At 40.7% G+C, this 23,329-nt stretch overlaps 1 protein-coding gene across 3 annotated transcripts in view; it reads left to right on the plus strand.

Annotated features, from left to right (window-relative positions):
- camkmt (calmodulin-lysine N-methyltransferase) overlaps positions 1–23,329 on the plus strand; it is a 325,277-nt gene that overhangs the window by 88,312 nt on the left and 213,636 nt on the right. The gene's annotated exons all lie outside the window — the stretch shown is intronic.

Genomic DNA, 23,329 nt, shown 5'->3' on the forward strand with positions numbered 1-23,329 from the left:
AATGCAAATATAATCATTCTGATTTCCAAAAGATAATCTGATAAATTAACACAAGGTAAACTTGCATTTAGGGCTACTGGATATGGACTGGATTAGAGTGATAAAGCAACAGAAAAACAAGCAAGTTGGCTTTGAAGCAGAAAAATGTCCCAGAATTTACAGAGTGCCCAGATTATGTAATGATTCCATCCCAGAGGACTGTCCATAAACTGATTTCCCCATACCTATTCTGTAGTAATCCCTATGTATTGCTCTACATACTGTACACTATGCATGTAATAATCATGATAAGCACGACACATCAGCTCAATACAGTTCTCAGTTCTTATTCTCCATCCATTTTTGACAAATTTGACATATCATTTCTGGTTCCCAGATCATGTTATAAATATTGAAGCTGCCATTGGCATCTACCAAGTCAAGTCAAATCACTTTTTATTGTCATTTCGACCATAACTGCTGGTACGGTGCACAGTAAAAATGAGAGTGTTTTTCAGGACCATGGTACCATTGCTATAGTGGATTAACAGGCTATTGGCGGACATAGATGCTGTGAAAGACCTTTAACGGCTGCCTTTATTTACTGTCTAACTATAGCTCCAGAAGATTCAGGCTTCCCAGCTGAACTACTTTGTAAATGTTTATTTATGTTGTTAATATTGGCCAGGGAATCTCGGCTTTGGAACCTCACAAGTCGGGAATGGAGTTGAAAAGGTTACTTAATGGGGTGCACTAACCAGCTGCTACAATTATACAGGAGAAAAACGTTTAGTGCAATTACTAAGGGTACGTAGATATTACCATAGTGGGTGAGTATAAGACCAGGAGGTTGGAGGGCACAGCCTCAGAACAGAAGGACATCCCTTTAGAACAGAGATGAGGAAGAACTTCTTTAGCCAGGGGCTGGTGAATCTGTGGAATTCATTGCCACAGGCAGTTGTAGAGATCAAGCCATTGGGTATATTTAAACTGAAGGATGGTATGCTTTTGATTAGTCAGGGTGTCAAAGGTTACTGGGAGAAAGCAAGGAGAATGGGGTTGAGGGAAAATAAATCAGCTATGATTGAATGGTGGAGCAGACTCAATGAGCCAAATAGCCTAATTCTGCTCTGATATTTTCTGATCTTTTGACAGAACATTGCATAGACATGTTAACAGGAAAAGAAATTTGCAGATTTTTAAATTTATTTAACCTACATGGAATATTGTAAGATTGCTTATGTAGTCAAGATACCCACTCAGAGGTTACTAAGGTCTAAGGCTGATGAGCGTGGTGCTGTTGTTGTTTGGAAAATTGATCTCTATCTGCAGAGCCCGAACTCCTCATAACGTTGGCTATTGCTGTTAGTGGCAGCCATAACCTCAGGCAATTGGCTCATTTTCTCTTCATATCTTCTATCCACAACCTTAAGCGTCATAAAGACAGTCTATGTTACCCTCCACCCTACCAACAATCACAGCAAAAAGATGGTTCTGATAGATCCATCATTTCAGCCTATTTCTTTCAAAATCAATTGTTGCTCTTGTTGACTAGTCTCTTTCCACTTGCGTTGTGACACTTTTGATGCCTTTTTCCACTTGACATTTTTGAATTTCCTCACCTTATCAGCTCACTTTCACATGACCCATCTCTTAACTCGGAGTCTCTATGTGACAAATTTATATTCATTTTGTCCCAAACCTCAAGTTTAACAAGATACAATAAATATGAACATGACGTTCTTAAGTATTACCTGAGAGGTATTTTATGAGCTAACATTAGTGATATCAGAAATGGGGTATGCCAAAACAGGCAGTGATTTGATCTAGAAGAGTTAGATTGAAGTAATTAGTAGAGTGTCAAAAAGTTCATTGTCATTCAATCATGTTTCTGGTACACTCAAATGACTAATAATAAATCTAATACAGGATCAATCAAACTGATCCACTTGCATTGTGGACTAAATCAAATAACAAAGAACTTGCAAAGGGAATTTGCACCTGAGTGAATAAATGGCAACTGAAGGAAGTATAGATGAATTGAAGTAAAAATAGACTGGATAAAATGATCTTGGAGTGTAGGCTGCTTTTGTCCTCAATATCAAAACGTTGTTAGGTAGCAATAAAGTGCTGATGAAAAATATAGGTTGTCCTCTGGGCAACTGATGGAGATGGAAGAGAAGGCTACATGTGTAAGCCAATGCAAGATATGGCTTTTTTCTTGCCATGCTTTACTTAAACCTAAAAAAAGAACACTTGCTGATGCTGGAAATCTGAAATAAAAACTGAAAATGCTGCAGGTCAGGCAACATCTGTGGAAAAAGGAACTTACTTTATTGTTCAATTCAAAGACTCTATCAGAATAGGGGAAGTGTGTAAACAAGTTAGTTTCAGGGCTTTGAGAAGCTAGAGTAGGAATGGACCCAGGACAGACTCTTGGTGGTTCATGGTCCACTCACTATGTTCTTTTGGTTACCACCTGAATTCAGCTAGTTGGTAGAGACAAAAGTCAGATCTAGGCTGCTTCAAGAAGCTCTGAGCTCTTCAGACTATCATCTAACGCACTTGTGTAACTGATATCTTTAAAGTCATTGAAGTAGCTAAATATTGTTTAAAAGGAAAAATAAGATACTAGCGTAGGAATTGGATTGCAAAACTCCACTTCTTTTGAACTGTGTAATGTATTAACAGTGAAAAATTGGAAATGAATTATTTAATGTGAATTACATTAATATTTACTTCTTGCTTCTTTGTGTTTGAATGCTGTAATGCAGAGGACTCCAGATCCTATACATCTGGGTACTACCTCCAAATGTTGGTATGTGGCTGATGCCATTTGCAGGCACTCTTGCAGAATCAGGTTTTCATAGAAGCTATGAAGTCTGCTTTAACATGGCTTAAAGGTGTCCTGCCCAAACAGCTTTCTAGCTGGAATTAGCAGGTCCATTGGAAGGCAAAAACATATAAGACAAGTTTAGGTTTGTTTCTGCAGCTCTTTATCTTTATTCTGCAAACATCCACACATGTACATCTGTGACTGTAGCAGGATCCAGGGCTATTTTATTCTAATATATCACTCTAACTTGCCAGGGAAACTTGCTTCTTGGACATTGGAAACCTATATATTTTCTTTCATAGCAGAGAAAGCAACTTTGTAAATTGATAATGTTTCAGAATTCAAAATTTTACAGTTTATTTTTCCGTAGATATAGTGGTTGTCATTCCCCTTTCCTAATACATTTCCTAACCTGTATGAAAACTTCAAATCAGGCTTTGGTAGTGAATATGCTTAAATTACCCTAAACATGAGATTTTTAAATCTCAAATTTCTCATAAATGCCTTATCTAGCTAACTTATTTATGCCATTAATTTCAATGCAATCTGAAAAACAGTTTTAAGTGAGGAAGAGCCCTTATATTTATTATTTCGATGGTGGGAAAGTTTACTGCCAATTCTCGAGCCAGAGAATCTCGGAATAAAAAGTGACACGGCAGACTGACACCGTAACAGCAGCTGTAGTTCTTTCGCTGTGAGATGGGTAACATCTGTCTGTCTCTTGCTAGTGAGGGGAGAGCCTGTGGCATGTCGAACAGTCAGGTAAAAGATCATGGTATATCTTTGGGTGCTTTGCTATTGCTTGGAGGGTGGTGGGCGATGACACTTTTTTGCTGAAGTGGTTGGGGGAGAGGGGGAAGTTGATTCTTTGCTGCTGATTGCGTGGTGGGATGGAGAGGGAACTTTGGAGTTCTAGGGCTTTTCTGTCATTCATTCTTTTGGGGTTCTTCTGTCTTTGTGGATGTTTGTGAAGACTAAGTATTTCGGGTTGTATACTGCATACACTTTGTCATGATAAACAGAACCATTTGAACTGTTTGAAGTGAGAATCAGTTTGTGCTTTCTGATAATGCCAACCCATATACAGTAATAATTAGATCCTTTGGTTGAAGCAGAACCAACATATGGGGGGGGGGCGGGATTGTTTGAAATTGGTCTAACTCTCTTCTTCTAAACCATCAGTTGCTATTTCTTCTGTTTTTTAAAGAAAAGCTAGTGAAAGGCAGGGGAGTATAGAATAGTTCACCTGATCTGTCTGATTTTGGTAAGCTGGCAGCAGGCTGGGAAGCAGCAGCCTGTCAGGGTCCAAATAAAGGTGCAATTATTCATCCTTTGTCTTTTTTTTTATAATCGGAAGACTCTGCTGCTTGTCAAGAGCATCAAGTATGGCAGGTCTCCCCCACTAGTGGGCTGCCGGATATTGATGGAGGTGGGCTTGCTGTGCACCATACTGCAGCCACCCAGGCGCTGCTTGATCCAACAAATGGTGGAAATGATTGGCTTGGTTGTTTTTCTTGTGATTGCGAGACCCTGCTGGACATTGGCAATGTAGATAACTGCGAGTCTGATTAACTGGATCATTGGTAAGACTGACGGTGGGGCAGTTGCGTTGCCTCAGTTGTTGTCTGGATAAAGCCCTTGTGCTTTGGGGTAGCCTGTGGTGGCTGCTGGCAGTGGAGATGCCAGAGTCAATTGTGTGCCACCAGATTCCATCCTGGCTTGGGAGCTAACTCCTCCTGCTGTTGCTGCCCCCGCTGGCAACACAAGCTGGAATGCGTTCATCTGCAGCTGAATTTGCTCAAAATGAGGAACTGCTGCAGCTTGTTCTTGCAGAAACGTGCTCAAGGACAACATCCCATGCACCATCAATCTACAGGCCATGGGACATGGTGTACGTTATTCATATTATATTATTTTTTGTAACTATATTTTTCTGCTATCATAATTATATATGCTCTATGTACTGCTGGTACAATGTATCGCACCTTGGCCCCAGGGGAAGCTGTTTTGTTTGGCTGTATTTATTTGTAAGGTTGAATGACAATTAAACTTGAACTTGATATTTCCATGGGGAAAATTCTGGGTTGTTGAGGCAGGGTACCAGGAAAATAATTGTAGGACCGGCAGAGTTGATGATGTGGCTTATTTGAACCCTCACAAAACCTTTGATAAGTTGGCATACAAGAAATTATTAAAGCAAATTAGTGAACCTGGTTTTGGGATTTACGTATAAGCAGAGATGTAGGTGGCATAAAGAGAGGCAACAGACTGTAGGAATAAATAGATCATTTTCAGGTTTCAAGGATCTGCTGTGCCAACAACTGCGTGATTACAAAGAGATTTCAGGATGATAAATAAAGTTAAAAGATAAGGATTAGCTTCAAAACATGCAGTGAAATGTGTCATTTGTGTCAAATCAAATCAGCGAGGATTGTGCTTGGCAACCCTCGAGTGTTGCCCGTGCTTCTGGCATCAACATAAATTGCCAATGACTTACTAATCCAGTAGTAATGGCACATCTCTGGAATGTGGGAGGAAAGCAGAGCACCAGAGAAAGTCTACGCGGCCATGGGGAGAACGCACAAACTCCTTACATCCAGTGGCGTGAATCAAACCCTGTTCTTACAGCTGGTGCTGTAAAGCGTTACACCATCCGCCATGCTTCCACGCTGCTGTAGAATGCCAAATGGAACATCCTGTGGAAAAATGTGGGGTCATTCATTTTGGTATGCTAAATGGTCAACTCCTTCTATCACTTGAGCTCTTATTAATGTCCTTCGAAACTGCTTCTGGATGAAGTAGCATTTGTTTCAGTTTTTGAATTTGATATTACATGCCTGGTCATTTATTGAAGTGGCTTTGACCAATCTTGTTCTGCAGTTCTCCCTCGTCTCCTAGTGCTAGTTGTAAAATACAATGTGATTCTAAGTGAGATAAAATATTTTTGTATTTCTTGACTGACTCTATCCAGAAATGTCATTTGGCGGGTGAATGTGGGAATTATGAAAGGGGTTATTGTGCATGGTGCACCCTACTAAGAGCTACTACATTCTTGAATTCAGGTTTATGTTTTTATGAAGTGTTTTTCTGACTTATTCTTTTTATAGGATGTAACTTCATTAATTTTATATTACTCATCTTTGATTTACACTAATGCTGATGAACTTTTCTCTTCCAAACGTCCAACACTGCTGAGAAATTTCCCCTTTGAGTCCCCTTAAGTACATGATAGTTCCAATACATGTATTTGCCAGCTGAAACAGCAGAGAAAAATCATCCATCAAGAATGTATTAGCATGTGGATTTGAATGGCAATTATATATTTATTATTTGCATAATTTATATTAATTTATGTTGAGAGAAAGCCATTAACTGTGTATCACAACATCAGTTTGTAATAGTAAATGTAATCACATGCGTTTCCTGAACTTTTCAAGGAAACTTGTAAGTTGTTGGATAATCTAACAAATTTGAGTTGTACTAAAATATCCATCAATAATCTGTGTTAAAGAATCAAGTTTTCACAAAATAATCCTCCCCAGATGATGCTGCTGGAGCAGCTAATTTTCTTCCATGAAGATTGCTTCATTATTTTGCATATAGTACATATGATTCATACCCCTTGTATCTGTGGAACAGTATAGCCAATCACAAAAGGAGAATCCTGACATTTTGAAAAGGGAGAATTTTTGTACCCAAGAAATAAGTTGTTAGCTTTTCATGATCAATTTTCTTAAAATTACACCACATTGCACATCTGTGCAAATGTAAATCCTGTATGATTAATACATTCTGCAAAAGATTTTGCATACCAGTATGACAGTGTTGCATACTTGGAAATCAGAGTGTGATGCTGTGGAAGGGAGATGAGGATTGAATGAATTTGTTTTTCAGTGGAGTTGATGTAGCAGGTTGATGGTATGGCTGTCCAGCTATGTGTTCCACAGGGGTCGATGTACAGACTGCTTCCTTCCATATTCAATGTCAATGATTTGGATGATGGAATTGATGCCTTTGTGGCCAAGTTTGTAGCCAATGCAAAGATATGTGGAGGGGCAGGAATGTTGGGGAAGTAGGGAGTCTGAAGAAGGGTTTAGACAGATTAGCAGAAGTGGCAAACGGAATTGAGTGCAGGGAAGTATATGGTGAAACACTCTAGTTTTCTCAGCTCTGTAAGTCTAGGGAAGACAATCTCCAGCCCTGCCAAATGTGTGAGATTGAAGCACCAGTCCCTCTCCCCCACCCAACCCCTTGTGTGGATGCTGCGTAATTCGCTAACCTGTTACAAATTAATGCCACGAAATAACAGATAGTACACTGCATACGATTAAAGGAATTATATTTATGAATCTTAGTAAAGAATAACAAAAAGAAGAGGGTCCATTCTAATTAAACAGTCAAATGTGTACAAGTCGGAGCTCATCTTGAACTCCCCTGTCCCTCGGACGACATGAAAGCACACACCACCTTTTGAACGTTGCTCATAATCCATCTCAAACAAACGGATCTCCCACCGAACCATATGCTACAACTGGTTCTCCCCAGCAACTTCTCTCTTCGTTTCCTCACAAACAAAAATATCCAAGACCAACCTTATTGTCCCTCACCAAGAAAACCCTCCCACTAAGTGAATGGCACACGTTCCACATCATCCCTCACCTTCAACAATAACCCAAACTGAAAGATTAGCTCTCACAGAGCTATTGAATGAAATACCTACAGCAGAACAGTAAAATGTGAACCAGGGCACTACAATGGTCATGCACTAGAAGGAATAAAGGCATAGACTATTTTCTGACCAGAGAGAAAATTCAGAAAGCATATGTGCAAGTGGACTTGGGAGTCATTGTGCAGAATTCCCTACAGGTTAACTTAGTGGTTGAGTCAGCAGTAAAGAAGCCAAATGCAACATTAGCATTCCTTTCAAGAGGACTAGAATATAAAAGCAAGGATGTAATGATGAGGGTTTACATTGCATTTGGTCAGACTGTACTTGAAGTATTGTGAGCAGTTTTGGGCCCCTTATCTAAGAAAGGATGTGCTGGCATTGGAGAGAATCCAGAGGATGTTCCCTGGAATGATCCTGGGAATGAAAGGGTTAATGTATGAGGAGCTTTTTATGGTTTGGGGCCTGTACTCGTTGGAATTTAGAAGAATGGGGGATAGATAATATTGAAACCCATCAAATTTTAAAAGGCCTAGATAGAGTGAATGTGGAGATATTGCTTCTTGTAGTGGGGGAGCAGAACCAGACGGCACAGCCTCAGAATGGAATGATGTCCCTTTAAAGCAGAGATGAGAAGGAATTTCTTTACCCAGAGGGTGGTGAATGTGTGGAGGCCAAGTCACTGGGGATGTTTAAAGCAGCATTGATATAGGTTCTTGATTGAATTGGGCAAAGTTTACACAGAGAGAAGACGTGAGAATGGGGTTGAGAGGTACCGTATAATAAATCAGCCAAGGTAGAATGGTGGAGCAGGCTGGATGGGCCGAATGGCCTAATTCTGCTCCTATGTCGTATGGTTTTAACTTTGCTTGGAATGAGAAATAATTTGCTAGAGTGGAGTGTCTCTTGATGGTTAATTGTTTGCCTTTGCCTTGTTTTGTGCCCTTCAAGATGCTGCAGTAAGGCCTTTGATGAAAGAATTTCCCAGCATTCTTTCACCTCAACTGATGTGATTTGACGATAGAACAGGAAAGAGGAGGTTTAGTGAAGGAAATAGCTTGAATTAACCATAACAAGTGCAGAGAGTTAAATAACAAGAAAAATGGAAAAAATAGATTGAGTGTGGAAGAGATAGTAAAGTCATTTATAAAGAATTAATTTTTAAAAAGCAGATTTAGGAATAGGATCCCTTTCTTAAGCTGACCAAGTTGAATTCGGGAAAACAAATCTCTGTACTAAAGTTGATGCAAATTGAAGCCCTAATACGAGATGTGAATGTATACTGGTTGTGCAGCAATTCAATAAACCCACCAAGATGGGATCTTTTTTATGAGGCTCATCAAATATTAGTGAAAATATGATTGAGACTATTTGCAGTTTGTTGACTATCTCTTCTTCCCTGACATTGTTTGTGAACCTTATTGATAATTACCTTATTTTCGTGGATTACGTGTGTAAATTAGCTGCTTGATTTGGAAGCTCACAGTGAACTGTTTAATTGCATGAACATGTCCTCCACTGTCCTGTGACACCTGGGACCACTTTCCCAATCCCCTCCCACTGCTGCACCATTCAGTCAGCAGCAACCTTTCCAAGTTGCTGGAAGAGTATTGCATGTAAAATGATAGGAGCTGGATGAAAACATATTATATCCTGAGACAGCAAGAACCTGTAGCACATCGATGGAAATCCCAGGGTGAAACCAGTATCAGTTTAACTGCAACTTTGCACAAGGCTATACTGTGAAATTCTCAACTGATGTACTTATAAGTTTCATAAACTCCAATCTGAGTGACTCACAAATGTGTGAGTCATTTTCTAGGCTGTGATGGCATATGAGCTAATTATAAAGATGTGTAGAGAACAGTTAGCAGCTCCTGCATTGCTAGCATCTTGCAGTTTGCAACAATGGGTCAAATGGGTGTACGGTACTATTCCTAAAAGTAGTGGACTGTTTTACCTTGTGTGTATGAGATAGCTGACTTCACTCATTAGCTCCAGTGACAACTTCCTTTTATCACAGAGCCATGAGTACTGTGGAAGGACAAATTTTAATATTTTTGTGATTATGTTAAAAGGTTTTTTTGCTTTTAATTTGTAATTTGCTAACTGTAGTGTATTTATGGCATTCTAGCTTGAAAAGTATTTTTAGTCATAGCAAAGGCCAACAAACCAACATTTGCTTACTTCTAATCCAGTCCTAATTTCACAGTTTTGACGGGTGCTCAGGGAGGACATCACTCGTTCTGCGTTAGGGATTGGTCTTTGATACTGGGGCACTTTTCGCGATCTGGAGGTGCTTGATCCTGACACTGGGCTCTGTAATTGTTCTGTTCCTCAGTACTGATATCTTGATGTGTAGAAAATACAGCATTTAGTGATGTGTGCCCCTAAAGACTGAACATTATCTGCAATGGAGTTTAAAAGGTTTGCAGCACTAAAAGTAGGCTAAAATTTGCCACTGAAAAATGCTTGTTCATCTTACATCCAATGTTATTTTTGTTGTATGTCTGATCTTTTTACTTGCCATTCTGTATTATTTTACATTAGTCAGGGTTCATTTGGAATATTTTTCATTGTCTTTTTTTTGTATTTTAGTGATGCAGCACCAACCCTTCTGGCCCAGCAAACTGCACTGTCCTGCAACCCACTGACTTAACCCTAATATAATCACAGGGCAATTTACAATGACCTGCTAGACTGGTACATTTTTGGACTGTAGGAGAAAACTGGAGCAGCAACAGGAAACCCACATGCACATGGGAAGAATGCACAAATTTTCTTACAGAGGACGCTGGAATTGAACTCTGAGCTCTGATGCCCCTGCTGTAATAGTGTCTTGCAAAACGCTACACTACTGTGGTGCCCATTTGTGGACTAATGCAGTTTGGTGAGGGTTCCCATAGCAGAGAATTCCACTAACAATCTTGTATTATGCTGTAGTAAGGATGATTGATATGATAATAATAGTTGCTTAGGAATGGTAGCAATCAAACCTGAGAAATGTTGAGGCAATAGGAAAAAATGTGAATTCTGGAAATGTGTACCAGTTTGAAAGTGAAAGATGGGTCTGTTTAATTTTCTGTGAAAATGCTGCTGATATGTGTTAACAATCCTAATAATTTTATTTTATATGTATAATCTTTAAAAGCATTCAATTTTTTTTCCCACTCTAAATGATATTCACTTTCTGCACCCGGCACAACCCCCCATCATTTTGTTAGGCTCACCGTGAAGTAGCTCACACCATCTCTGTAATTCTTTTAATTGAGAAAATCAATCTCATTTATGCTGTTAAATCTATTTTATGTTTGTTGTTTAACAACGCAGAGTGGAAGCTCAGATGGAAAACAAAATTGGTGTATAAGAATTACATATGGCTGCTCTTGATATCATTTTGAGTCTAATTTCTTTTAATTGGATCCTCATTCAGACAAGAAGTATTAATGGCAGCAGTATGTGTGCAGGGCTATGCTGAGTTTGCATCTAGACCACAATTCATTTTCATTATTATGTGCATTGTTCTGTGCCTGGCTTGCCACATAATGTTTCTCATATAGGAGTGGATTGTATAATGCAAAGAATAACCATACCACATAGGAGCAGAATTAGGCCATTTGGCCCTCAGAGTCTACTCCACCATTCCATCATGGCTGATTTATTATCCCTCTTAACTCCATTATCCTGCCTTCTACCAGTAACCTTTGGCACCCAACATACTTAATGACTTAACCTCCACAGTGCATAGATGGCAATAAAATCTACACATTCACCTCCCTCTGGCTAAAGAAATTTCTCCTCATCTCCATTTTAAATGCACATCATTCTATTCTGAGGCTGCGCTTTCTGGTCCTAGAATCACTCGCTATAGGAAACCTCCCCTCCACATTCACTCTGTCTAGGCCTTACAATATTCGATAGGTTTAAATGAGATTCCTCCCAGTCCCCGATTCTTCTAACTCTAGCGAGTACAGACCCAGAGCCATCAAACAGAGCTCATACATTAACCCTTTTATTCCTAGAGTCATTCTTGTGAACATTCTCTGGAACCACTCCATTTTTTCTTAGATAAGGGGCCAAAAGCTATTAACAATACACCAAGTGTGGTCTGACCAATGGTTTATACATCTGCAGCACTGCATCCTTTCCCTTATGTTCTTGTCCTCATGAAATGAATGCAAAAGTTGCATTGGCCTTCCTTACCACTTACTCAACCAGCATTAACCTGTAGGAAACCCTGCCTAAGTGCCTTTGTACCTCTGATTTTTGAATTTTCTCCCTTTAAAAAGCAGTCTTTGCCTTTATTCCTTCTAACAAAGTGCATGACCATACACTTCCCTATGCTATATTCCACCCGACACTTCTATGCCCATTCTCCCAATCTGTTTAGGTCACTCTGCAGACTCCTTGCTTCTTCAGCACTACCTGCTCCTTCACCAATCTTTGTATCACAGGAAACGTGACCACAAAGCCATCATTGACATAGAATAATGTAAACAGAAGTCACCGCAAACTGACTCCTGCAGAACACCACTAGTCACCAGCAGCCAACCTGAAGAGATCCCCTTTTCCTCACACTTTGCCTCCTACCAATCAGCGAGTCTCTAACCATGATAGTATCTTTGCTGTAATGTCTTGGGCTCTTATCTTGTTAAGCAGCCTCGTGTGCCCCAACTCGACAAGGGCATTCTGAAACTTCAAGTGTACAACAACATTGACACTTCCTTGTCTATGTTGCCTATTATTTCCTCAAAGAATTCCAACGGATTTGACAGGCAAAATTTCCCCTTAAGGAAACCATGCTGACTTTGGCAAACTTTATAATGCACCTCCAAGCACCCAGAAACCTTATCCTCAATAATGGACTTCAATATCTTCCCAACCACTGAAGTCAGGCTAACTGGCTTTTAAATTCCTTTCTCTGCCTCTCCCTCTTCCAGAACCATTTCAATGTCTAGTGATTCTTGAAATATCATTATTAATGCCTCCAGAATCTCAGCTACTTTCAGAACTCTGGGGTGTAGTTTATCAGATCTAGGTGACTTATCTACCTTCAGACCTTTCAGCTTCACAAACACCTTCTCCTTAGTAATAGCAACCTCACACTTTTTTTACCCTCTAACATGCTCCAATTTCTAGCATACTTTTAGTGTCTTCCACGGTGAAGACTGACATAAAATATTTATTAAATTTGTCTGCTATTTTTTATTCCCCATTACTACCTCTCCAGTGTCATTTTCCAGTGGTCCAATTTCCACACTCACTTCTGTATTACTGTTTATATACCTTTAAAAGTTTTTGATATCCTCTTTTATATTGTTGGCTAGATTACCTTCATATTTCATCTTTTCTCTCCTTATGGTTTATTAATTGCCCTCTGTTACCTTTTTAAAGCTTCCCAATCCTCTAACTTCCCACTAGTTTTTGTTCTATTATATGCCCTATCTTTTCCCTTTCTGCTGTCTTTGACTTCCCTTGTCAACCACAGTTTCCTTATCCTTCCTTTCGAATACTTGTTCATCCTTGGGATGTACCTATCCTGGGGCTTCTGAATTGCTCCCTGAAATTGCAGTCATTGCTGTTCTACCATCATACCTGAAAGTGTCCCCTTCCAATCAACTTTAGCCAGCTTCTCTCTCATGCCTCTGTAATTCTCTTTACTCCCATGTAATACTGATACCTCTGAATTTATCTTCTCCCTCACAAGCTGCAGAATGAATTATATCATATTGTGATCATTGCCTCCTAAAGGTTCCTTTGCCTGGAGTTCTTTAATCAAATCTGGTTCATTACACAACAGCCAATCCAGAATTGCCTTTCCTCTGGTTGGCTCAACCACAAGCTGCTCTAAGAAGCTATCTTGTAGGCATTATACAAATTCCCTGTCTTGGGATCCAGCACCAACCTGATTTTCTCATTGTACCTGCATATTGAAATCCTCCCTGACTATTGTAACTTTGCCCTTTTTACATAATGTTTCCATCTGCTGTTGTATTTTGTATCCCACATTCTGGCTACTGTTCAGAAGCCTTTCTCTATCTTCCATCAGGGTCTTTTTACCCTTGCAGTTTCTTAACTCTCCCACAAAGTATCCAGATCTTCTGATTATATGTAATCTTTTTCTAAGAATTTGATTACTTTTTTGTTACCAATAGAGCCACCCCTCATCCTCTGTCTACCTACCTGTCCTTTTGTATCCTTGAATGTTAAGCTCCCAACTATGACCACCTTTCAGCCATGACTCAGTGATACCCACAAAGTCATACCGGCGATCTCTAACTGCACTGCAGGATCATCTACCTTATTCCAAATACTGCGTGCATTCAAGTATAATACCTTCAGTCCTGTATTCATCACCCTTTTCAATTTTTTACTGACTGCAATTTTGCCCTATCATCTGCCTGTCCTTCCTCACAGTCTCACTACGCACAGCATCTACTTGTATACCAATTGCCACAACCTCGGCTGTATCACTTCGGTTCTTTTCCCCTTGCCAAGTTAGTTTATGCCCTCTCCAAGAGCTCTAGAAAACCTGCCCACAAGGATATTGGTCGTTCTCGAGTTCAAGCGTAACCCATCATTGTGTACAGATTATACCTTCCTCAGAAATAGCCCCAATAATCCAGAAATCTAAAACTCTGCACCATTCCCTCAGCCACTCAATCATCTCTACTATAATCCTATTCCTGCCCTGACTAGCGTGTGGTGTTGGGAGTAATTTAGAGATTACTAATGTAAAAGTCCTGCACTTGAGTCTCTTCCCTAACTCCTTATACCCTCTGTGCATGACCCCTTCCCCCTTTCTTCCTATGTCATTGGTGTCAATGGGTACCATGACCTCTGATTGCTCACCTTCCCACTTGAGAATCTTCCACAGCGGCTCTGAGACATCTGGGATCGTAGCACCTGGGAGACAGTGTACCATACTGGCTTCTCTTCCATGGTCACCGAATCTCCTGTCCACCGCGCCCCCCACCCCCCCAACTATCAAGTGTCCTATCAGTACTGCTCTGCCTGGCTTTACCCTTTACTGCTGAGCCTCAGAGCCAGCCACTGTGCCACTGGCTGGGCTGTTGCTGCTGTCCCTGGTAGGTCATTACTTACCCCCCCCCCCCCCCCGTCTCCCCAGCAGTACACTTGCAAGGGTTCTTGTTCCTGAGGGGAATGACCACTTTGGAACCCTGCACTGACTGCTCGCTCTCCTTACTCCTGATGGTCACCCATCTTCTATCTGAAGCTTGCACCATGAGTGTGAGCACATCAGTAAAAGTCTCATCACTGAGGTTTTCTGCTTTCCAGACGATCCTTGTCACTCAGGAGCTGAAGTTGGTGCACTTCCTGTTGAGCCAAAACCTGACCATTATAATACTAGCCCACTCACACAATGGCCGCACTGCTTACAACTTACACCTGAGTGCCTGGAAGATTGTGGTGCCTAAAGGTCCCATGCGCTTTTTAAACCCCTTGCAGCTTCACCAGTGAATGACCTCTCCCCATAATTGCAGCCTGCTGAAACCTTGTAACTCTCCTGAAAATTCAGCCTTGGGCAACTTAAAATCATTGATATTAAAACTCACCCAAGTAATCAGAATCAGGCGCAATGGCGATTTCAAAGCAGCATGTGCGAATCTAATCTCATGAGCTAAGCTCTGTGTCACTCAGAGAAGGTGATTAGAATGTGCTAGTTTCTACCTACAGATCCATTTAAACGTTGTGGAGATGAACAACAAAAGGGAACATATACTAATAGGGTGTGATGAAGTTGGGTAGGAAGCGGATAAACACCTGCAGAAACTCAGTTTGCGCTGGCATCTTCTGTGTGAGCACTTCCATACTGGTGAGAACCTTGAACTTGCACCAGTGACAATGGGCAGACAAAATCTGTCAGAAAGCCCATTTTCCAGTTGCAGATATCACTTGATGTTGGGGAGGACCCTTGCTCACCAGCAACATGAATGTAACTGAATGACCAGGTGGCAGTGGCACAAGTTGTTACTGCCAGCCTTGTTCTGGGACGGAGCCGCTAGGTTGCTGTCGTAATCAGGGCTGCAGGAGATTAGATTGCAGTAATGCGTGCGTCAGCCGGTGTTCCACCAATGTAAAAGAAAGCTCTGTAAAGCTCGCTTTTCTCTGTTGCCAGCATTTTTGCTATGCTTTATAGGTTATAGAGAGGTTTTCAGATATCGATGTTGCACCCTTTTTTCTCTTCAGCCTGAGGTGTTCATCTGGTATGATGCTACTTCACTAAATTTGTACCATTGCTTTCTTTGTAAGTTCACAGCATGAAGTAGACACTTCTGCAGTTTGTCCTTGTCTAACCTGTTATCATGTACTTAGATTTCATCAAAGGTCTCTAAGTGTAAAACAGGTGTAGGTGTGATAAATCCTGAATATGTGCACTTCAGTTTTGGATGAGAAAGCATTGCACCTGCAATTAATTGTCATTCCCAAGCACCTCTGGGTGAAGTGGTGGGTGCACTGTTTTATCTGAAGTATTTAGCTAATTAAATAATAATCCAGTAAAAGGTGGATCAATGCGTAAAATGGCAATGGTTGTGTAATGGACATTTGGTACTACAGCAACACACACAAAAAGCTGGAGGAGCTCTGCAGGCTAGGCTGCGTCTATGAAAATGAACAAACAGTCGCGATTTTGGGCTGAGACTCTTCGTCGGGACAGGAAACAAAGGGGGAAGTCGCCAGAATAAAAAGGTGGGGCGAGCGGAAGGAGGTGAAGCCAGATGGGTGCGAAAGGTCAAGGGCTGGAAATGAAGGAAAGAGGGAAGAGTGGACCATTGGAGTAAGGGAAGGAGGAAGGGGCCCAGGGGAGGGGATGGACAGGTGAAAAGAGGTAAATGCTAGAGTGTGAAATAGAAGAGGGGAGCGAGAGGAGAATTTGTTTTTAACTGAAGGAGAAATTGATATTCATGCCATCATATTGGAGGTTACCCAGATGAAGTATAAGGTGTTGATCCTCTGCCGAGAGTTGCCTCATTGTGGCAGGAGGGCAGGAACAGGAATGAGAATCAGTATTAAAATGTTCAGCTTCCAAGAAGTTCCACTTTTGGCAGATTGGAGCAGAGGTGCTCAATGAAGTGGTCCCCCAATTTAGAACGGGCCTCACCACTGTAGAAGAGGCCACATTGGGAGCAACAGGTACAGTACACAACCGCAGCAGATTCGCAGGTGAAGTGTTGCCTCATCTAGAAGGACTGTTTGGGGCCCTGAATAGAGTTGGGGGTGTGTGAATGGGCAGGTGTAGCACTTTGACCACTTACAGGGATAAGTTGCGGGAGGGGGATAAGTGGAACATTCAACGATTATATAGAATAGAGAAATAGATCTGTAAAGTTAGAGGTAATGTTGAACATGTATGGAATTACTACACTTACTTTGACCCCCTGTTATGAGGCAATGATGGTGTAATTATCTTACCCATTTGTTTCAAAGTTTACGCAGCATCTGAAGTAACAGCTTGGATTTCTAAAGTTGTAAATTCTTCACTGTGAGCTCGGATAGGTGTGAACTGAGCAATTAGTCTGCTTCTGTTGGTTGAGGGAGGAACGTTAGTCACCACAGCAGGCGAAATCCCTGGTGCTGAAAACCAAGGTCTAAGATTGATAGTGCACGATGTGCAACAAATGTGAGGAGTCCAAGCTTTGTCTTGGTCACCAATTTTACACCCAAAGTAGAGCTCATAGGCTTTCTTCATAAGAGGAGTCATGCTCGGCCTCTGAGATTTAAACGTATACTTGCCACAAATATAACATAGAATTATGGCTGTTGCAACATTGGAAAACATTTTACTATCACAGATACTCCTGAAATTACAATTACTTTATTATGAGTACATACAATATGCTATACACATAGAGCAGACACATCAACGTGATTGCAAACTGATATGCATGTAAACACAGTGCTTTGAACATTGTGTGCGTGATGCTTTTGGAACACCTGTGTAGCACCAGTCTTATCATATGTGACTAGCTGTCATACTCTTTAGAGAAAATCAAATTACACCAAGCGCTAATAGGCCATCAGAAGAATCCAGGTATCGGAAGTAGGCAGTGAATAGAAACCACACATTTCTGGAAATAGGGTTTTGTTTATAAGGAAAAAATAATATGTACAAGCTATTTACATGAGCAAGAAGAATTCAAAATTCAAACATTCTGTTTTGGCTCCAAATCTTAGGTATCAACAAAAGCCACATTCCTGTTAGAATCAGTGATATTCATTAGAATAACCATTGTAATTCCAATTTCTCCAACTAATTAGATCTATTGTGATTCCCTATTTAAAAGTTTACAGACTGAACTTCCCTTTGTAGTTATCCCTAGTTAGATAGAAAACCAAATATAATTCCTATTCTTAAGTGTTAGAGTTAACTTCAGTTTCAGTTCCAGGCATTTTATCTACAAGTTTAAATTCAAATTAAAAAATTATATATACACAGTTTAACTCCTTTCATGACAATTCTCCAACATCGCAACTCTTAAACAAAGTAAATCTCATCAGTAAATTATCAAAATCATTGCAAAAATAATCAGTTCTCACAGAAAAGCAGATTCGGATTCTTCGAATGAAAATAAACTTTTACATCCAACCATATTAAATCCTTTGCATCATTATACGTTTCATTCCTGCGTTGGTTCTTCATCTGGGTGGCTCGCTGTCTTGGTTCGTTGGATGAAATAGCTGAGCATCCACAGTAAGTCAATTCACAAACTCGTACAAAACTTGACTATGGTTTTGCAGAACTAATTCCCAACTATACGGTAGGGATTTTAGACACTGGTCTCTGCCAATGTTGTCTCATTATAGCTTCTGCGTGTTCTAACTATAGCTTCAATAAATCTTTTATCGCTATTGTCTCTCCTCCAGGGTGTTTCGAGTTAGTAGGGTAAAGATACTCACTACCAATTCCACTCTTCAGAGTTCATATCTTCAGCTTCTAATCGATGCTGAATTTCTCTCCATGTCCGTCCTGTGTCCAGCCCGCCCCTCCCTCGCATAGCATTTTTTTCTCAAATTCTCTTTTTTTTAAAATCGGTAAACCTCATTTTCATCCCTCTGCAGGTGGAACTTTCTAACATTACATCTTTGGGTTTAATCAACCTGGGTTACACTTTTATAGCCTTTCTGTAAAAGGCTATAGCTTATGGCCAGTTCTGCCATGCAGCATCCGTCCTGCCAAAGCATGCCCACACATGCCACACAACTCTTCCGCTTACGTTGTGGGCAACATTTGAATTGACTTGAATTATGAATTGAACAAGATCAACGAGATCTAGGTGTTCTTGTACATCAGTCAATGAAAGCAAGCATGCAGGTACAGCAGGCAGTGAAGAAAGCTAATGGCATGCTGGCTTTTATAACAAGAGGAATTGAGTATAGGAGTAAAGAGGTCCTTCTGCAGCTGTACAGGGCCCTGGTGAGACCACACCTGGAGTATTGTGTGCAGTTTTGGTCTCCAAATTTGAGGAAGGACATTCTTGCTATTGAGGGAGTGCAGCGTAGGTTCACAAGGTTAATTCCAGGAATGGCGGGACTGTCATATGTTGAAAGATTGGAGTGACTGGGCTTGTATACACTGGAATTTAGAAGGATGAGAAGGGATCTGATTGAAACATATAAGATTATTAAGGGATTGGACACACTGGATGCAGGAAGCATGTTCCCGCTGATGGGTGAGTCCAGAACTAGAGGCCACAGTTTAAGAATAAGGGGTAGGACATTTAAAACAGAGATGCAGAAAAACTTTTTCACGCAGAGAGTGGTGGATATGTGGAATGCTCGGCCCCAGAAGGCTGTGGAGACCAAGTCTCTGGATGCATTCAAGAGAGAGTTAGATAGAGCTCTTATAGATAGCGGGGTCAAGGGATATGGGGAGAGGGCAGGAACGGGGTATTGATTGTGTATGATCAGCCATGATCACAGTGAATGGGGGTGCTGGCTAGAAGGGCTGAATGGCCTACTCCTGCACCTACTGTCTATTGTCTATTGAAATAACAATTACAGGCTACTTCAAAAATAGAATGTGTGATAGAGAAATTTCACGGTGATTTTCATGATCAGCAGCCCAAATTCCATAAGCTACACCTTAAAGTGTTCAGGAATACAAAATCTTTGTTGTCAAGTGTGACATCTAAATTGCCATGCTCCACATGCAGTATCTTCCTAACCAGCTTTTTTTTTTGTCATGTGTACTCAGATTCAGTTTAGAATAACTGGCCATCTGAATGATAACAACCAAAGCATAAGTTGCGTACAAATTGATGAAAGTAGAGTGATGGATATGGTGTATACAGATTTTAGTAAGGTGTTTGCTGTGTTTTTAACAGGGTACCCCATTGCAGGCTCATTCAGAAAGTCAAGAGGCATGGGATCCAGGGAAACTTAGATGTGTGGATTCTGGTAGTAGATGTAACATGTTCTGCCTATAGATCTGTGACTTGCGGTGTTCCATAGGAATCTGTTCTTGCATCCCTGCTCTTAGTGATTCTTATAAGTGACTTGCATGAGGAAGCAGAAGAGTGTGTCAGCAAGTTTGCAGATGAGACCAAGGTTGGAAGGTTGGTGGTGCTGTGGATAGTGTAGCAGGTTGCCATAGGTTACAATGGGGCATTGATAGGATGCAGAACTGGGCCAAAAAGTGGCAGGTGGATATCAATCCAGAGAAGTAAGAAGTAATAGACTTTGGAAGGTTGGACATGAAGGCAGAGTACAAGGTTAATGGCGGGATTCCTAGCAGTGTGGAGGAACAGAGAACTCTTGAGGCCCATGCCCATAGTGATCCCACAAAGCTGCTACGCAAGTTAATCAGGTGGTTAGGAAGGTGCATGACGTATTGGCCTTTATTAGTTGGGGGACTGAGTTCAAGAGCCTTAAGGTAATGTTGCAGCTCAATAAAACTCTGGTTAGACCACACTTAGAGTATTGTGTTCAGTTCTGGTCACCTCATTTATAGGAAGGATGTGGAAGCATCAGAGAGGGTGCAGAGGAGAGATTTACCAGAATGCTGCCCAGATTAGAGAATATTTCATGGGAGATAAGGTTGAGCGGGTGAGGGATTTTCCCTTTGAAGTGAGGGAAAATGAGAGGTGACTTGATAGAGCTGTATAAGGTGATAAGAAGCATAGATAGAGTGGATAGCCAGTGTCTTTTTCCCATGGCAGCAATGGCTAATATGAGAGGGGCGTAATTTTAATGTGATTGAAGGAAAATTTGGGGGAATGTCAGAGGTCATTATTTTACATGGAGAATGGTAAATGAATGGAACACACTGGCGGGGTGGTTGTTATAACTTTCAAAAATAAAAGTCAAAAGTCACGTTTATTATCAGAGTACATACATGTGACCACATACAACCCTGAGATTCTTTTTCTGTGGGCATATTTGGCGAATCTATTGAACAGAAACTGTAAACCAAATCTGTAAGCTGTAAACTTCAGGAACTGTAAACAAACTGTGAATGCAGATAATAAATAAATAAATACATACATACATACATAGCAATAAATAAGGAGCATGAAATAACAGGATAGAAGAGTCCTTAAATGAATGTAATTTTTCCCTTTTGTTCAAGAGTCTGATGGTTGAGGGGTAGTAACTGTTCTTGAACCTAGTGGTGTGAGTCCTGAGGCTCCTGTACCCTCCTCCTGGTGGCATCACTGAGAAAAGAGCATGGCCTGGGCGATGAGCATCTTTGATATTGGATGCTGCTTTTCTACGACAGTGTTTCATGTAGATGTTCTCAACAGTTGAGAGGGGTTTACCCGTGATGTACTGGGCCAAATCCACTACCTTTTGTAGGATTTTCTGCTCAAAGGCATTGGTGTTCCCATACCAGGCGATAATGCAGCCAGTCACACATCTATAGAAGTTTGCCAAAGTTTTTGATGACATGCCAAAACTCTGTAGACTCCTGAGGAAGTAAAAGCTCTGTCATGCTTTCTTTGTAATAATATTTGTAGGATGGGCCTAGGACAGGTCCTCTGAGATAGCGACTCCCAGGAATTTTAAATTACTGATCCTGATCTTCCGATGATTACTGGCTCATGGATCTCTGGACCTTTGCTAACTCAAGCTAACTCTTCACTATGAATTGAGAACAAAAGGTTATACTGTTCTGTAAAGACATTTTCCTCTTCGACCCCACTACAGCTGACTGCACTTTAATTTATTAACTACCTGGAAATAGGGAGTCTGAGTACACACGCCTATTACAGAAACTGAAAGGCAAATGAAGGCTGATATTTTTAATTCTGATGGAATCCTGGGAGCTGCACCCTTGTTTTGGAGATAGGCAACTGTGTATTGAGTCTGGTGTATTGCGCTGGTGAGTGGTATGAATTAAAAGTAATTGGTTTGGCTCTGTTAAAACATTTCAGTAACTTGCTTATGAAATGATTGTACAAATGGTACAGTGTAATACTGTATGAGATTTAAAACCCATGTTATAAAACATGATTGAGAAATGGTTCAAAATATTTTGCATGCGCTTATTAAGTATAGGAGCTATAGTCGTACAGCAACTTTTCATAAATATTAGTGCAATGACTGACTGGCATTATTGCCGGCAATTTTAGAAATGATGCTGTCATGAACAATTCCAGAACAATTTTTTTTTGCAGCTCCTTGAATAATACTTTGAAATTGTTAGTTAGTCCCTAAGGCAACAAAATGAGGTGATTGCCAGTTCAGTATGTCCAACTGAGAGCCTCATCATGCTGCCTCATCATCGCTCAGGTTTTACGCTGCTCCTCCAGTACTGAAAGATCCCAATGGTCTATCTTTCCATTGGTTACCAAACCATTGCAGGCTTTATACATTTATTACATATTTGATATTTGGCCCGTATACAAACGGCTCTACTAACAGCCATGGGACTGAGCGGTGAGAAGGTTTCCTTTCAGAAACAATATATGTCTAGGGTCGATATGAGTTGAAGTTCAGCCAAACAGGAATGTTGTGATGTTCTGACTAAAGAGACCTCGGTTTGTGCTAACGCCATGTAAACATTACTCAAACATAATTGTCAGTCGGCAAGAAATAACAGATCGTACACTGCATAAAATTTTAAAGAAAGTACATTTACAAATTTTGGCTTTATCAAACAATTAGTAGGAAAAAGAAAAGAAAAAAGAGAAAGGGGCCCATTACAGTTAACTGGGTCCAAATGTGCGCATAAAGTCGGGCCTCATCTTGAAGTTGTGCGGTGGACCCACTGTCTGTGTGAAGGCACACACCACGTTCTGAACTTCGCTCAAAATTCAGCTCAAACTAATGGGCTCTCCCTCTGGAGTGTTGGCTCTTCATCCTTGGAGTCATTCATCTGCACAAAGAACTTCATGTGCCATGGATGCTCCTTCCCACGGCAATCTCAGCCATCTTCCCTCCTGTCCACTCTGCAGCTCCCACTGAAAGAAACCCCACAAACCACACTGTCCATCACCAATCCCTCTCAAACTTTCTCCCGATTCCGTCATCCTGATTGGATGGATGACACAGCATTCCTAAGTTGAACATCATAGCCCCTTATCTTTTAGCCAAAACTAAAATATCCTAACTGCTTTTACACAGCTGCTAAAATGAAATGCCTACAGCATAGCAGTAAAAATATGAACCAGGGCATTGCACTTGGTTGACCCTCTTTGAAAAATTTCTGCGCACTGATGCAAAAAAAGGGTGGAATCAACTAAACCAGCTTCTCTTTGAAATGTTATGGGAGTATTTGAGAGGCCATTTATTATTGTGAACTTGAGCAATTGGCAGGTAGATCAACTGTATGTCAACAAAGAGAAATGGTTACATGTAATGAAACAGAAGCAAGAGTATTATTG

This window comes from Hypanus sabinus, chromosome 12 (assembly GCF_030144855.1).
Source record: "Hypanus sabinus isolate sHypSab1 chromosome 12, sHypSab1.hap1, whole genome shotgun sequence".
NCBI lineage: Eukaryota > Metazoa > Chordata > Chondrichthyes > Myliobatiformes > Dasyatidae > Hypanus > Hypanus sabinus.